Source organism: Acartia tonsa, chromosome 15 (assembly GCF_053477335.1).
Source record: "Acartia tonsa isolate MP-2025a chromosome 15, ASM5347733v1, whole genome shotgun sequence".
Taxonomy (NCBI): domain Eukaryota; kingdom Metazoa; phylum Arthropoda; class Copepoda; order Calanoida; family Acartiidae; genus Acartia; species Acartia tonsa.
The window spans coordinates 14,786,279-14,799,738 of NC_137274.1; positions in this window are offsets into that span (position 1 = coordinate 14,786,279).

Sequence of the window (13,460 nt, forward strand, 5' to 3'; positions counted from 1 at the left end):
AGCATCCTTGTTACTTGTGCGAATCAAAAAGAGAAGATGGAGAGTGGGATGACAATATTGAATTAAGAACAATGGAATCAATTGAGAAAAACAAGGACAATTGGATCTTACATGGCGGGAAAAAAATTGATGCAAAGAAGTATTTAAACTGTGTTGATAGCCCACTCATCTTTGATAGTGATGACGACAAAAAAACACCATTGCTGTTAAAAAGTCCACCTCCATCCCTTCACCTCAAATTAGGTTTGAACACAGTTTTGAACGTACTGTACAGCTATTGGCCTGAATTGGACTTGTTTTTAAAATCCCTCAACATTACTTATTCACCATATCATGGAGATACTTTAGGTTTTTATGAATGATATTTACAGACTATAATGTAAATAATTTTTTTGATTTATACATTTAAATGTATAACAGATTTTAAAACTATGTTTTGTTGATAAATATCATTTATCTTTGATCACCTAGAAGGAAACGAAATATCAAGATTTTTAAACAACATCGACAGATTGGAACAGAGCATTGACATTGAATATTTGGATTTCATCCAATTTTTTCATGACATCAAACAAGTTCAAGAATCAGTTTTTGGCTTTACTCTAGATGAAAATTATAAATCAGTTTTGAAGAACCTCAAGGAATCTTTCAACAAAATTCACGAGAATTCTAATGTTCCATATACTGTAAAAATGCACATCATACTAGTACACGTTGAGCAGTTCATTGACCTCACTGGTAAACCATTAGGTGAATACTCTGAACAGGCCTTGGAAGATGCCTACTCTTTATTTCAGAAGTGCTGGAATAGATTCCTTGTGAAAGATATAAATTCCTCTTTTTACTTATCCAGATACCATTCATGCATCCTAACTTTCAATTCCGAAAATGTCTAATAATTTATCCTTATCCTTTGTTTATTAAATTTAACCCCCCCCCCCCTAGTTAGAAATTGTAAATCAAATTAAATTAATACAAATCTTATAGAATGACTTTGTTTAATTAGGTTTTATTAAAAAAATTGTTTGTTAAAATCTTATTTATGTATTCAGAATCCATAAAAAAAATTAGTAATGTTTACTTGTAATTTATTTTGCATTTTGTTGTAACATTCTTGATATTGATTTGTAAAATTAAAACTATGTCAAAATAAAATATACATTTTTGATAAACTGAAAAACCATGCACATGTTAATGTAATTAATGATGTAAAACCATACAATGCACGTTAAAAATGTTTGTTATAATAAAAACTAGAGGAGATAAGCTTTCCATTGGTATGTCTAACATTTTTTTAGGATAATTATGGGCTGAGCAATAACAGTTTTAAAAAGCCTACACTAACATTTTTTACCTTATTTTTAGAGGATTTTAGGTGAAAATGAAAAAAAAAATATTTTGCGGATTTTCTCAAAAAGCCCCCAATAGAAAATTTGATTTTTACCTTTTCTAGTATACCAAGTCATGTGACTTTAAGGCTGTGCAATCCGCTTAAATGGGTATTTTCAAAAACCTGGAATTTTTTTAGCCTACCCTTAATTCTAGAACATGGAGCTGAAGTCAGCACTAGATATAAAGATGGTTAGTTACAAAATATTATTCAATATTTATATTTTCAATTAATTTTTTCTATCTTTACTCCACAATATATATAGAATGTTTCTATCAAATCTACCTATTTGCCTATCTACATCTATACCCCTCTCTCTGTGTTTATAACTTTACTCTGAACGGAGTGGGGACAAAACAAATTTAAAAATACCTAATTTAAAAATGCCTAATTTTATAAATGTCTAATGTGACAAAACACCTAATTTATAAATACCTAATTTTAAAAATGCCTAATGTGACAAAACACCTAACTTTAAAAATGCCTAATTTTATAAACACCTAACTATAAATACCTAAAGGGCGAATATAGGTTCAATATGATATGAGCTTATATCAAAGGTGCAATTCCATAAATTATAAATAACTTAAAAATATTGACATATTCAATTGTATAAGTCTGTTTATAGCTTAAAACCCGAAGAAAATATTTTGTAATTAGTGTGGTTCCCTAAGAACTCAAACACCCTAGCATCACACAAGGCTTCGTGGCAAGGTTGAATTAAAAAGCTTTCGTTAAATGATAGTCGTAATAACGTGGAAACCAATTAATCAGGGGTTAATATACCCTCCTTCTACCTTCATAAAGTAAATTATTTAAAAGTTAAAAAAAAACATCAAATAATGTAAAAAGTAAAAAAAAAATAATCGATAAAATTTTCTTGGAGGAAGAATGATTTTAAATCCCTGTTTTTTTGTGGCTGTGTGTGTGTGTGTTGAAAATGCGTACACAAGGGTTGTTTATATCATCATGAATTAATCAAAGATCTCTGTACAGAAAATAAACTTTAAGATGTATGATTTACCCTGTCAATACTCCTGACCATGACATATGGGAAGCTTCATTGTAAAAATGCAGCTTTTTTTTGAGGGGGGGATAAAATTTTTTTAAGGGGGGGTAATTCGTTTTTTGGGGGGGGGGGTAAAATGGCGCGCGAAGCGTGCCGCAAATTTATTTTACCCCCCCCCAAAATTTTTACCCCAGGGGTAAAATTAGCTTGGGGAGGTTAATTACCTCCCCTGAAATCTGTTGGCAGGGGTAAATTTTGTTTACCCCCCCCCCAAAAATTTACCCCTGGGGTAAAATTTCTGGGGTGGTTAATTTAAATTTTATTAAATATTTAGTATTAAAAATGCGCGCGAAGCGCACAAACATTTTTTTTTGTTAGAGATTTTTTTTTTTGGGGGGGTATTTACCCCTTCAAAATTGATTGTGTGGGGTAAATAACCCCTCCTAAATGGTTGGGGTAAATTAAATGGGGGAAGGGGGTAAAATGACAAAAAATTCGGGGGTGCCTACAACACCCCCAAATTCGTTTGGGGAGGGGGGGGGGTAATCCCCACTTTCCCCCCCCCCCTTGCATGTATATGTAAAAATGAACCATATTGGTTCATCGACTAGCAAGATCCTTTAGCAATAACAATCAGCCAATTGGATTAATGTTATCAAAATTTTAGGTATTTTAGTGAAAATATTTGATATTTTAGAATTAGGCATTTCTAAATTAGGCGTTTAGAAGAAAATTAGGTATTTTTAAATTAGGCATTTTTAAAATTAGACATTTTTAAAATTAGGTATTTTTAGTTAGGCATTTTTAGTTAGGCATTTTTAAATTAGGCATTTATAAATTAGGTGTTTTTAAATTAGGTGTTTTTAAATTAGGTGTTTTTAACGTAGGTGTTTTTAACATTAGGTATTTTTAAACTTAGGTGTTTTTAGTTAGGCATTTTTAAATCAGGTGTTTTGTCCCCACTCCCTCTGAACTAGGGTCGGGCCAGATAACAGGAAAATTTACCAGATTTTTAAGTAGCCAAAAAATCTTTATAAACTGGGGCTTTATTATTTAAAATTAAGGTCAAAACTTAAAAATTAAGTAACTATTAATTGATCTTTCTTCTATGCAAATAATTAACTGAACTATTAATACCCTTAATCTGTAATATTAACCCATGACAGTTTTTAATACCTCCTTCCTTGCAATGTCATTCAGGTATTAAGTAAAAATAATTATTAACCCTTAACGGTCGGGGGGGGGGGGGGGAGGTGTTGAACGCCCCCCCCCCCACCCCTCCAGTTTTTCAATCTCATTTTCTGTGTGTGAAAGATAAAGAGCCCAAACTGTGTGACTTTTTAAGTATGGGTATGACACATAACTGAGAGTTGGAATTTTTTGAATATCTCAATCCTGGCGGGCACAGGATGCCAGCAAACCTGGCAGGGTCATCCAGATAAAGAGCAAAAATATTTTTTTGACTTGAACAAAGCATTTTATCTTACCAAAATACTAAAATATCCTCTAGTAGTACATTCTCATATGAAATACAGGTGTTCATGTCAATTTCAGGTTCCAGGTATAATCCTGCAGGACCTGATCCTCCAGATCTCCAGAAATCTTTAAAAGGCTGTAATTTTTTACTTCTAGACGTCAAATATTAAAATCAAGCTTTTCTTACGTGTCTACATAATGTATTAAAATTTCATAAAGATCCGCCACCGTTTTCTTGCCAACTGCGGCGGCTGGCAGCTGCCAAATACAGCTGCACCCGCTAAAATTTATATTTTGATATTTCTAATATAAAATTTACATAAAGATTAACATTTTCTGCAAAAAAAATTGTTCTTCTACCTTCAAAAATAAGAAAATTACAGCCGTTTGAAATTTTTAAGTAAAAAAGGACCTAAAAACAAAGTTTTTTTTATTGTAAAATTTAATAAGCTACAGGCAACTTCAATTTATGACAGAAATAAGCTTATAATTTTGTTTCTAGGCCACGTAGTTTAATTTCAAAATTTCCAACATTAGCATTGAAACTTTTTCCAAATTTTCATAGTACATAAATGTCAAAATGCCTAGAACTTTTTTGTTATAGAAGCTAATTTGGGGTATTAGGCAGTCTTTCAGCAGTTAAAGCATGGTATTTCTTGCAGGCTTCCTTTAAGGTCAGTTAAGATACGGCAAGGGGCCCGACTGTTAAGGGTTAATACCCTTAATCTGTAATATTAACCCCTGATGGTTTTTAATACCTCCTTCCTTGCATGGTCATTCAGGTAAAAAGTAAAAATATTTTTTTTTTTACTTAAACAAAGCATTTCATATTATCAAATATAAAATACCCCATAGTTTTACATACTCATATAAAATATAGGTTTTTAAGTTGATTTCAGGTTCCAGGTATAATCCTGCAAGTCTTGAACCTCCAGAAATCGTTAAACGGTTCCTGTGACCATAATATTTGACTTAGAGACTTCAAATTTTAAACTTATGCTTTTTTACATATTACAATTTCATAAAATCCGTTTCCCTTTACCTGCCAACCGCCGGTTTGCGACTGGCATCTGGCAAGTACTGCTGCAGCACCCAAAATTTTTATTTGAGATTTCTAGTATATAATTTACATAAAGATGAACATATTCTGAAAAATTGTTCTTCTAGCTTCAATAATAATTTCTTATTTACAGCCAATTAAAAACTTAAAATAGTAGAGATTTTTTTTGTAAAATATAAAAGATATTGCTGGATATCTTACTGGATAGTTTCAATATCCAGTATCCGTCCAGATATCCGGTCACACTGGATATCCGGCCAAACCGTACTCTGTTATATCTATAATACAAAGTAGCTTGATGTCTGTCCGTCCGTCTGTCCGTCCGTCTGTCCGTCCGTCTGTCCGTCCGTCTGAAGCTTAAGATCTCGGTAACCACTGAACCGATCGGATTCTACTCTTCAGGGTATATACCTATTGGTCCTGTGGTGGTTTTAAGCTATTTTCTTGGGGGGTGGGACACCCCCAACCCCCCCAAAAACAAAAAAATCCCCCCCCCCATTTTTTTATTTTTTTTTTATTTTTATTTGCTGAAGATTTCCTAGGTCCTTTGTTAAAAAATATTTTTTATTCCAGCATTTATTTTGAATGAAAGAATATCAACATTCTCTCACTAAAAACAATAAATATTAATTTTTTTTATCACCTCTTGGGGCAAAGCCCCTAGAGGCTAGGGGCGAAGCCACTAGTAAATCTATAAGGTATCAAATAAATGTTTTTATGTATAAGAAAGACCAGTCTTATGTCTTCAGCAAGGTCGGGGAACACAGACACTGTGAAGATTCTCTTAGAACATGGAGCTGATATCAACTCTATTGATATTTCTGGTTAGTTATTCTACAATATTTGTATCTTTACTATATTATTTCATCAGAATATATTACTTACTTTCTTGCTGCTCTTCTTACGGGATATACAGGGTGGGGCACAAAGACCAGACAAATTCTAACTTGTAAACAAATGAACATAAGATCGTCAATTCTAAATATTTTATTAAATTTTAAAAACTGGCAAGCAAAATAGGTATATGACTATTAAATTATTTAATAAAATCGCCGCCAGCCTTAATCACTGCCTCTACCCGTCTTCTCAACCACCAGCAGGTCCAGGTCAAAATGTACCTGTCCAAGCTGGCGTAGTTCTCCTTGATAGTGGCAATGAGGGAGGTCTTTGTGGTATGGGCACATCTATTGGTGCATGCTTTAAAGTAGCCCTAGGCCCAAAAGTCCATTGAATTAAGATTGGGCTGCTGGGAGGCCACATTTCCTTAGGAACTTAAGTAACCACAGGATCCAAATAGGCCCAACTTTCAAGCTACCCTTATACAAGGAGGCTCTTATTTGGACCACGGTTGAGCTAGAACGACGTTCTCTACCTTTTTGGAAATGGCATGAAGTTTCAACTAGGATTGTAAGCGCAACCCATAGTCTAAAAGTTTTAAAGTTCAATATGGGTCCCAGAAGTCAAGAACCGAGAAATTTTCACGAATTTTCACGGTTTTGTGACGTTTTTTACATCTCAAAATCTGCCCCGTTTCACTTTGCTGTAGTACTATGGCCAAGTCATTTTAGATAAAGAGCTCTAGTCTTTTCTAGTGTCTTACTTATGTATCTAACAGTATCCCCAGCAAGTTGCATAACTCTACCTCACCTACAGATGGGCTGAGGTCAGATTTTGTGGGCCCTAGTCGTGAATCCAGATTAAACCACCGGCGCATTTAGATTCTACCTTGTTGAACATATGCATGGCCAGCTTGTTGTACACGTCCATCTCCAACCAAAGATTTTTTTGTGCTAAAAGGTCATTACCTAAGCTTTTTATAGTGTGGTCAAACGTCCTGATTGGTCAAATGTTTTGGCGCTATGGCCGTTAATAGTTTGTCTGGTCTTATTTGCCCCACCCTGTATAAGTATGTAGATTCTATAATGTATGTAATATGTTTATATCTAGGAGAGACCAGTCTTATGTATGCAGCCAAGTATGGAAACACAGATGTAGTGAAGATACTTCTAGAACATGGAGCTGATATCAACACTAAAGATAATTATGGTTAGTTACAAATTATTACTAAATATTTATATTTTTAATATATTTTTTATCTTTACTCCACAATATAATAAAATTTATCTATCAATCTACCTATTTGTCAATATATCTCTATACCCCTCTCTCTATGTGTCCATAAAACTATACTAAAAGTATTTAATATATTTATTTACTTATCTATCTTTCTATCGATGTGTCTTTCTATCAATAACTCTAATCTGAATGATAGAATCTATAATGTATCTAATATTATTTAAATCTAGGAGAGACCAATCTTATGAAGGCAGCTCAGAGTGGAAACACAGAAACAGTGAAGATATTTCTAGAACATGGAGCTGATGTAAACACTAAAGATGACAGAGGTTAGTTACAAAATATTATTAAATATTTTTATTTTTAATATATCTTATCTATCTTTACTCCACAATATATATAGAATTTATCTATCAATCTACATATTTGTCAATATACCTCTATACCCCCCTCTCTCTATGTGTCTATAAAACTATACTTAAAGTATCTAATATTTTTATATCTAGGAAGGCACAGTCTCATGTATGCAGCACCATATGGAAACACAGATATAGTGAAGATACTTCTAGAACATAGAGCTGATGTCAACATTGAAGATAACGATGGTTGGTTACATAATATTAATCTATCTTTCTGCCTTTTTATTTGAATATTTGTAATCTCTATCTATCTATCTATCTATCTATCTATCTATCTATCTATCTATCTATCTATCTATCTATCTATCTATCTATCTATCTATCTATCTATCTATCTATCTATCTATCTATCTATCTATCTATCTATCTATCTATCTATCTATCTATCTATCTATCTATCTATCTATCTATCTATCTATCTATCTATCTATCTATCTATCTATCTATCTATCTATCTATCTATCTATCTATCTATCTATCTATCTATCTATCTATCTATCTATCTATCTATCTATCTATCTATCTATCTATCTATCTATCTATCTATCTATCTATCTATCTATCTATCTATCTATCTATCTATCTATCTATCTATCTATCTATCTATCTATCTATCTATCTATCTATCTATCTATCTATCTATCTATCTATCTATCTATCTATCTATCTATCTATCTATCTATCTATCTATCTATCTATCTATCTATCTATCTATCTATCTATCTATCTATCTATCTATCTATCTATCTATCTATCTATCTATCTATCTATCTATCTATCTATCTATCTATCTATCTATCTATCTATCTATCTATCTATCTATCTATCTATCTATCTATCTATCTATCTATCTATCTATCTATCTATCTATCTATCTATCTATCTATCTATCTATCTATCTATCTATCTATCTATCTATCTATCTATCTATCTATCTATCTATCTATCTATCTATCTATCTATCTATCTATCTATCTATCTATCTATCTATCTATCTATCTATCTATCTATCTATCTATCTATCTATCTATCTATCTATCTATCTATCTATCTATCTATCTATCTATCTATCTATCTATCTATCTATCTATCTATCTATCTATCTATCTATCTATCTATCTATCTATCTATCTATCTATCTATCTATCTATCTATCTATCTATCTATCTATCTATCTATCTATCTATCTATCTATCTATCTATCTATCTATCTATCTATCTATCTATCTATCTATCTATCTATCTATCTATCTATCTATCTATCTATCTATCTATCTATCTATCTATCTATCTATCTATCTATCTATCTATCTATCTATCTATCTATCTATCTATCTATCTATCTATCTATCTATCTATCTATCTATCTATCTATCTATCTATCTATCTATCTATCTATCTATCTATCTATCTATCTATCTATCTATCTATCTATCTATCTATCTATCTATCTATCTATCTATCTATCTATCTATCTATCTATCTATCTATCTATCTATCTATCTATCTATATATCAATCTATCTAACTATCTAACTATCTATCTATCTATCTATCTATCTAACTATCTATCTATCTATCTATCTATCTATCTAAATCTAAATCTCTATTTACCTATGCTGTTAACTGATGTCAACTCTATAGATAATTCTGGTTAGTTATTCTACAATATGTATATTTATCTTTAGTATATTATTTTAACTACAGTGTGTTTTTTTTATGAGAACTTTTTTGAAAGAAATTTTACCCCACTTATAGTTATCAGAATTTAATGATTAATGGCTTATTTTCTTTGTTTTTTTAAAGCAATTAATAGAACAACAAAAAAATATTTTTTTATTTAAAAAGTACAGTAAAATCTAAATTTCAAAACTTAGGTGTCAACATATAAAAATGGTTTTAGCGCATTTTTCTTTAAAAAATGGATTTTCTGAAGTCGACTTTGGGGGTCTGTACTCCCTCCGTGGTTGAGATATGACCTTCAAACTTTGATATGTTCTAGTACATGTCCCTAATAGTATCTGTATACATTTTTAGCTCTATATCTCAACTTTGAATTGTTTAGCAGCCATTCTTGCAAAAGGTTGATTATTTGAGCATAAGAAAAATGCGCTAAAACCATTTTTAGATGTTGACACCTAAGTTTTGAATTTTAGATTTTACTGTACTTTTTAAATAAAAACTGAAATATTTTTTTGTTGTTCTATTAATTGCCTTAAAAAACAAAAAAAAATAAGCCATTAATCATTAAATTCTGATAACTATAAGTGGGGTAAAATTGCTTTCAAATCTACTATTATATCTATTATTTCATATATCTACACATTTTTTCTATATATCTTTATATCCTTCTTTATTTATATCTAGGAAAGACCAGTCTTATGTATGCAGCAGATGAATTTGTGACCAGAAACACAGATACAATAAAGATACTTCTAGAATATGGAGCTGATGTCAACACTAAAGATAATGATGGTTAGTTATTCTATAATATTTGTATCTTTAGTATATTATTTTATCAGAATATATTACTTACTTTCTTGCTACTTTTAATCCTGGATATATAAGCCTGTAGAATCTATAAAGTATCTAATATATTTATATCTAGGAAAGACCAGTCTTATGCATGCAGCAAAGAGTAAAAACACAGATATAGTGAAGATACTTCTAGAACATGGAGCTGAAGTCAACACTAAAGATAAAGATGGTTAGTTACAAAATATTATCAAATATTTTTATTTTTAATAATTTTTAACATATCTGTCTTTACTCCATAATATATATGTATATAATGTTTCTATCTATCTACCTATTTGTGTATCTACATCTATACCCCTCTCTATAACTTTACTATGAACTAAAGAATATATATTGTACCTAATATGATTATATCTAGGAAGGCAAAGTCTTATATATATCACAATCTATTTGACAATATACCTGTATCCTATTATGTAAAGTAGTAAGCGTTTTTTTGTCTGTCCCGAAGGATCTTGCAAAACGCTGAACTGATATTGTTCTCCTTTACAGTGAAGCTTCCTATAGGTCATGGGAAGGTTCAAACTATTTTTTTGGGAGGGTGTCTTTACCCCCCACCCCCTAAAAAAAATATTTGTTTACTCTTTTGAAACTCAAATGGGATTAGGTTGACTTTCCCCCCTACTACCTTAAGTGCCCATAGAGGCTTCTAGGGGGCGTAGCCGCTAGTGTGTTTATAAAACTATACTTAAAGCATCTTATATATTTATATCTAGGAAAGACCAGTCTTATGTATGCAGCAGAGAGAAGAAAAAAACACAGATATAGTGAAGATACTTCTAGAACAAGGAGCTGATGTCAACATTAAAGATTATGATGGTTAGTTATAAAATTAGTTAAATTAGTTATTAAATATTTTAATTTTTGATATATCTTATCTTTCTTTACTCCACAATATATATATTATTTATCTATCAATCTACATATTTGTCTATATACCTCTATACCCCTCACTCTATGTGTCTATAAAACTAAACATAATATTAATATTTTAGGTTTTTAAATTGTATCTTTAGTATATTCTAAAATCTTTCTGTATTTTTATTTATATATCTGTAATCTTTATTTATTATCTATCTATCTATCTATCTATCTCTCTATCTCTCTATCTATCTATCTATCTATCTATCTATCTATCTATCTATCTATCTATCTATCTATCTATCTATCTATCTATCTATCTATCTATCTATCTATCTATCTATCTATCTATCTATCTATCTATCTATCTATCTATCTATCTATCTATCTATCTATCTATCTATCTATCTATCTATCTATCTATCTATCTATCTATCTATCTATCTATCTATCTATCTATCTATCTATCTATCTATCTATCTATCTATCTATCTATCTATCTATCTAATGTCTATTTATCTATGACACTACTTTGAACAAGTGAATAAATGTATCTAATATATTTAAATCTAGAAAAGACCAGTCTTATGTATGCAGCAGAGTATGGAAACACAGATATAGTGAAGATACTTCTAGAACATGGAGCTGAAGTCAACACTAAAGATAAAGATGGTTAGTTACAAAATTTTCTAAAACTAAATATCTATGTACCTAAACATCTAATTATAGGGCTTTCTATCTGTTAACTCATCTAAAATTATCTAAACATATCTCCCTATGTATATGACTGTACACAAAAATACTTTTATATTACTTATATTTACATTATAAAAACTGGTAGCACTTACCTGAAATGTAATTTTAATAGTTTATGTCAAATATACAGCACAATAGGCTATGGCTGCATTAATGCATTAAGACCACATAACTCTGGTATATACAGATACAGTGAAGATTCTTCTAGAATAGAGAGCTAAAGTCAACACTAAAGATAAAAATGGTATCTTTTCTCCACAATATAATAGAATTTATCTATCAATTTACCTATTTGTCAACATACCTCTATACTCTTCTCTCTATGTGTCTGTTAAACTATATATAAAGTATCATAAAGTGTGTTACTTAATTTATGTTTTATTATTATTTGGCCACAACTTGGTCAAAAATGCTCACAAAACAGACATTTTTCGACTGAAGATGCTCAAATGGTTCCTTTACAAGCCCAATCAATCAGTTTTAAGATATCTTTATATTTCAAGAAAAATTTATGAAAATACTAAAAAACAGCAAATTTGGGTGTTACCTTTTATATGCACAGATACCATCAAATCAACAGAAAAAATACTTATTTTTACTTTTCTGTCATTTTTAAAGTTTGATTCTGTTAAATTGGCTATTCTTGTAGGGATTTATGCATTAAAATATACTGAAACATAATATTGGGCAGAAATTAATGTATTTCAAAGAAAGAAAATTTTAAAAATAAGAAATTCGACCTCTATCACTTTAGAGGACAGCTGCCAACCTCCAGTTGACAGGATATAGTTTAATACTTGTTAGCAATAATAATTAGCCCAAAAAGTAAAACAAAAAGTTTTTTAATATGGTAAAAAAAAGATAATCTTAATCTCAATTTTGGGGATGATGATCTAGAGGACGCTCTTACTGGTGGTGATGATGACCCAGATCGTATCCAAGTACATGAGCATTATGACAACTCATCTATTAAACTATGGTCCGATTTTTGTGTTTGTAGCAGCCTCCAATTAAAAGTTGTAACAAGAAATATAACCATCTTTTAAAAACTACTATATTTACCTTATGAATTGGAGAATTTAAAAACCATGATTGTATGTTTTGGGATTTCTCTTGATTGGAGAATGCTACAAATACAAAAATCGGACCATAGTTTAATAGATAAGTTGTCATAATGCTCATGTATTTGGATACCATATGGGTCATCATCACCAACAGCAAGAGCGTCTTTAAGATCATCATCCCCAAAATTAAGATTTAGATTATCATTTTTTTACCATATTAAAAAACTTTTTGTTTTACTTTTTTACCCACGGTTAGATTTGGGAAATGGTTCGAATCCTTAAAAAATTTTGAAGAAAATACCCAGGTGGACATGCAAAAAAATGCAAAAATATGTTGGACTAATAATTTTGATCAAAATTTGAAAATTATTTTAAGTGTCAAAATATTTTTGGACTTAGCCAAATTTTTTAAGGATTCGAACCATTTCCCAAATCTAACATAATATCCACTATCTATCTACTTATAATATGAGCTAAAGAATATATATTGTACCTAATATGATTATATCTAGGAAAAGCCAGTCTTATGTATGCAGCAGGGAGGGGGAAAACAGACACTGTAAAGATACTTCTAAAACATGGAGCTGATGTCAACGCTAAAGATAATTCTGGTTAGTTATTCTATAATATTTGTATCTTTAGTATATTATTTTTTCAAACTATGTATGTATCTAAATACATTCCAAGATACAAAATATTTATCTCTCTCTATTTGTCTATAAAACTATATATAAAGTATCATATATATTTATATCTAGGAAGAAACAGTCTTATGTATGCAGCCAAGTATGGAAACACAGATACAGTGAAGA